Raw genomic sequence first — 5521 nt, 5'->3', positions numbered from 1 at the left:
TGGTAATATCGCCATTTTGATGATGTTAGTTCTGCCTATCCATGAACAGGGTATATTTTTCCATCTTCTAAGATCTTCTTCTATTTCTCTCTTTAGGGTTCTGTAGTTTTCATTGTATAAGTCTTTCACCTCTTTTGTTAGGTTGATTCCCAAGTATTTTTTTTTTTTTTTGAGGATATTGTTAATGGGGTGGTTGTCCTCATTTCCATTTCAGAGGATTTGTCGCTGATATACAGGAATGCCTTTGATTTATGCGTGTTGATTTTATATCCAGCCACTTTGCTGAATTCATTAATTAGCTCTAATAGTTTCTTTGTAGACCCTTTTGGGTCTGCTAGGTATAGAATCATGTCATCTGCAAATAGTGATAATTTGAGTTCTTCTTTTCCTATTTTTATGCCTTTAATTTCTTTTGTCTGTCTAATTGCTCTGGCCAGTGATTCGAGAACTATGTTGAACAGAAGTGGTGAGAGAGGGCATCCCTGTCTTGTTCCAGATTTTAGAGGGAATACCTTCAGTTTTTCTCCATTCAGAATGATGCTAGCCTGAGGCTTAGCATAGATTGCTTTTACAATATTGAGGTATGTTCCTGTTATCCCTAGTTTTTCTAGAGTTTTGAACATAAAGGGATGCTGTACTTTGTCGAATGCTTTTTCTGCATCTATCGAGATGATCATATGGTTCTTATTTTTAAGCCTATTGATGTGGTGAATAACATTTATTGATTTCCGTATATTGAACCAACCTTGCATCCCAGGGATAAATCCTACCTGATCATGGTGCACAATTTTTTTGATATGTTTTTCTTTCCGGTTTGCCAGAAGTTTATTGAGGATTTTTGCATCTAGGTTCATTAGAGATATTGGTCTGTAGTTTTCTTTCTTTGAAGTGTCTTTGTCTGGTTTGGGAATCAGGGTGATGTTGGCATCATAGAATGAAATTGGAAGTTCTCCCTCTTTTTCTATTTCCTGAAATAGCATGAAAAGTATTGGTATTAGTTCCTCTTTAAAGGTTTTGTAAAACTCTGCTGTATACCCATCCGGTCCTGGGCTTTTCTTAGTTGGTAATCTTTTGATGGTTTCTTCTATTTCCTCAATTGATATTGGTCTGTTTAGGTTGTCAATATCCTCCTGACTCAATCTGGGCAAATCATATGACTTAAGAAATTTATTGATGCCTTCACTATCTTCTATTTAATTGGAATATAAGGATTCAAAATAATTTCTGATAATCTTCTGAATTTCTGAAGTGTCTGTTGTGATATTGCCTTTTTCATCCCGTATGCTAGTAATTTGAGTTCTCTCTCTTCTTCTCTTCGTTAGCGTGGCTAAGGGTCTGTCGATTTTATTTATTTTTTCAAAGAACCAACTTTTAGTTTTGTCAATTTTTTCAATTGTTTCTTTTGTTTTGATTTCATTAATTTCAGCTCTGATTTTAATTATTTCTTGTCTTCTACTTCTTTTGCTGTTGTTTTGCTCTTCTTTTTCTAGGATTTTGAGTTGAAGAATTAGATCATTTATTTGTTGTTTTTTTCTTTTTTTAAGGAATGAACTCCAAGCAATAAATTTTCCTCTTAGAACTGCTTTCAATGTGTCCCATATATTCCAATATGTTGTGTCTGTGTTTTCATTTATCTCTATGAATATTTTAATTTCCTCCTTGATGTCTTCTATAACCCATTGATCATTCAGTAACCTATTGTTCATTCTCCAAGTGATGCATGATTTTTCCTTCCTTCTTTTATCGTTGATTTTCAATTTCATTCCTTTATGATCAGATAAGATGCATGGTATTATCTCTACTCCTTTATATTGTCTAAGAGTTGCCCTGTGACATAATATATGATCTATTTTTGAGAAGGATCCATGTGCTGCTGAGAAAAAAGTGTAACTGCTTGATCTTGGGTGGTATATTTTATATATGTCAATTATGTCTAGGTTATTAATTATGTTATTGTGTTCTATAGTTTCCTTATTCAACTTTTGTTTGGAAGATTTGTCCAGTGGTGAGAAAGGTGTGTAGAAATATGCCTTTAACGTGTTTCTTTTTTAAATAAGACTTTTTTTGGGGGGGGGAAATCCAGTTTGAAATATAGCAACACTTTTTTGACAAGGCAATAACCAAAATCTAAAACAGCATAAGCTACATGTCCAAATGTAAAAGGCATTGAATAAACCACAATATGTTTTTTTTTTCTTTTTTGGGGGGGTGCACGACATACTGAACACAAGATAGAATGTCTCAACATTTTGAAATTATAATTTAAACCTTAAGGCTAAAAGCTGAAAAACTGCTGAGTTCTTGTTAGATATTAAATGCACCTTTCCCTGTTTCCCCCAAATAAAATCAGAATTTATTATTTAATCACACCTCAAAGTTTGAGTTTTCTCTTGGTATAAAGCAACCACTACATACACATTAAAATACTTATTTGTTAATTTAATAATTTTTCCCTGGCTCATCCAACGTGCAATGCACATGACTCCAAAGACTAAAATTTGGGGCTAGTGTACATGAACTGAAAAATCACAACTCCAAACTTCAAAATTAGTTCTTAAAATTATTTATAGGACACTCAGATTATTTTTATTTCTCAACAAGATGTTGCACTGTCATTTGATTATCAGTCTACCTCAGCACAAAAAAATTACAGATGCCAATTTGAGGGACTAAAAAAATTCAAAAGTACTAGATTTAACAGCTCAGTAAGATCATTACAAACAAGTTTGTTTACATTCTGCTGAAAAACTCTGAATGGTCTCAGCACCTACCAAAATCTACCAGGCTCCAAGGACCATGTCATGTTAAATGATGGCAACACTTTTTAAAAGGAGCCAATTACTTTAGCTAAGTCATTCAGAGCCCAAAATCTGAAGAATGACCAAAATCAAATCTTTATTTTTTATAACTGTATAAATGTGATCCAAATGTGTCCACCACTAGTTTTTCCAAAAGAAACCTGCTATAAATAAGCAAACTACATTTGCTCACTGATGTGTGTATGGACTTCCTAGATGTCTCATTGGGCTAATTACAGACCACTCACAGTAATATATTTTCAGTATTAAAGTGTAGCATGATGTTAAGCCATTTTAGCTTTCACACATACATGTTGCACTTCTGGCTGATAATGGAGAAAAATTTGCAGCATTACGCTGTTATGCTAGGTTGCATCCATTCTTTTAAATGGCGTCAATATCAATGTCATCATCTTTGTTGTCAGACTTCACAGTTTCAACTTTCGGTACACTGGCAATCTTTGAGTACACCACCTCAATGTTCTCATCTTCATCTTCTTCACCACCAGAAGATTCTTCCTCTGCTTCCTTCAACCACTTTATAAATGGTTCTTCTTTGAAACGAATCTCTTTGGCAAGTTCTTTTGATACATATTTTTTAGAGGCCTTTTCCGACCAGCTGATGATGACCTCCTCTTCTAAAAGGTCTGCGTCATACATTTCCTTCAAGATATGTGGAATCTTAGAGAGGAGCTGAGCTTGATGCATTGCCACCACACACTCCAAACCATGAAGAAGGTATGGTTGAGCTTTTTTGTTATTGTGACAAAATCATAAGAAATGGCACCTGTATTTCTTAATCTGTTCTCTAATTTTCTCATTAAAAAGAACTTCAGTTAGAACAAGAGGGCCCATGGCTTTTACATCCAGCCTTTCTGCTTCTGCGACAATTTCTTTGTCTGATGGGTCAATGATACCCTCTTCTTTTTTTTCTTAACAAAATAAAACAGAATATTGACACGCTCTTCTACAGTTCTTTCCAAATCATCACTGAGTGTCAGAACTTTTGCGTGGTCACTAATTTCATCCATTCTACGCCTCTGAGCTTCTTCAGTTGAATGCTCTCCCCAATCTTCATCCTCCTCTTCTCCCTCAGCATTTGGAGGAGGACTGATTTCATTTGGTGGTGGTGGTGGTGGTGTCTCACTGCTGGATACAGAACCATTTTCCTTGTCTTTGCCCTTTCTATTTTTCTTTTCCTTTTCTTTCTTTCCTGGACCACTGTCACTATTCTCAGGTGGGTTTTTGAGAATAAATGTGCAGAGTTTTTGATGTGTGTCAAGCATGCCTCGGTAGCCACAGGCTTTACAAGAATTACCTATTGTTTGCTTCTTTGGATTGACATGCAGTTCTGTTTCAGGATTCTCACACTCAGGACAGAGAACAAATTTTTTAAAGAATCCATCCAACATGTCTTGCAGCTTATTCGCCTCATGAGATCCATTGACAATGTAACGGTCATTCTTAACATCAAACTGGGTCTGTGCTCCCAGCTCACAACCAAAATATTTGGTGGCATACGTTGGAGGCCGATTAAGCACCTTTGCAACGTCAACCATGTTGACTATAACTGTCTTGATTCCATTTCCTTTTCCCTCAACCTTGGCAATCAGACGGGGCATCTTGTAGCGATAGAACTGGTCTGACACGCTGCGGTTGACATTGAAAAACATTTTGGCTTATTAGTGGCTTTATCAATAAGATGAAGAGATCTTTGATTGCAACTTTTTGGTATCTTCTGTCTGGAGAAGAAGGGATGACATAAACGACTGCAAGAGTTCTCGGTCTCTGACATGAAAAAATTTTCGCCGCTGAGGCTGTAAGCTCCTTGCTTGTATGCTATGTTTCCCCAATACAGGTACCAATGGCTGCGCAACAGCTGATTTTCGTCAAATAAAGACATAAACCCAATGCGGCTCGCCCGGAACTGGGAGGAAGAGGCGCTGGAAACCGGGTCCGGAGCGGCAGGGCGGGCGAGCGGAGGGCGGCCGGGCAGGTGCCGCCGCCGAGCAGCGGGAAGGGCTTTCCCAGCGACGTCCACGTCCACACCGGCAGCGCCGATCCTGGCGACCTCTGGAATCTTCTCGCTCTGACTACCAAAAGTTCTTTACAAATAGGGTTTCGGGTGGAGAGTGAATGTAAATGTCAGCACATGTGAAGAGTCAGTCACATGATGAATTGTGGAAAATATGTAGGAAAGCAGATATAAATAGAGACATTAGGAAATCAGCAAAAGTATAAAGTGTGTAATTTGTTTGATATTTTCAAACGGGTTGAGTTTGAATGTATAATCTTAGGAAGAAACAAATATTTTGTCACAAATTGCATTGATCTTTGAGAGCATTAGGTAACCAGGACATGGATGTTTTCATTAATCCATGCTCACTTTCCATGTAGGCTTTGGTAAAATCATAAGTGTGACCTTTGCATTTTGTATCCAGAATATTATTGTGAAAATGTATATGTAGATAAGGTGATATGAGTATTTCTTTCACCATTTCTGTAGCAATATTTTGTAGACGTATAAATTAGTATTCCGGGTACAAATAGGTGTACCCTGTGTCTATGAATATGCAGATAATGTATGAATAGATCATACTTTGTGTAAATAATATAACTGGTTCCACTTAAAATAATGCATTGAATTGATATCTGAAAACATAAAAGAAATCTCATATTGATATACAATCATTCATACCAACCAGTTATACATCTAATGGTAA

The 5521-nt window shown here is 36.5% G+C and overlaps 1 pseudogene; it reads right to left on the bottom strand.

The window, feature by feature from the left end:
• Positions 1–3182: 3182 nt before the first annotated feature.
• Positions 3183–4471, bottom strand: LOC143641354 (eukaryotic translation initiation factor 5 pseudogene; annotated as a pseudogene).
• Between the last annotated feature and the right edge of the window lie 1050 nt (positions 4472–5521).

This window comes from Callospermophilus lateralis, unplaced genomic scaffold, assembly GCF_048772815.1.
Source record: "Callospermophilus lateralis isolate mCalLat2 unplaced genomic scaffold, mCalLat2.hap1 Scaffold_978, whole genome shotgun sequence".
Classification (NCBI taxonomy): domain Eukaryota; kingdom Metazoa; phylum Chordata; class Mammalia; order Rodentia; family Sciuridae; genus Callospermophilus; species Callospermophilus lateralis.
This window is presented reverse-complemented; position numbering and strand designations above follow the sequence as displayed.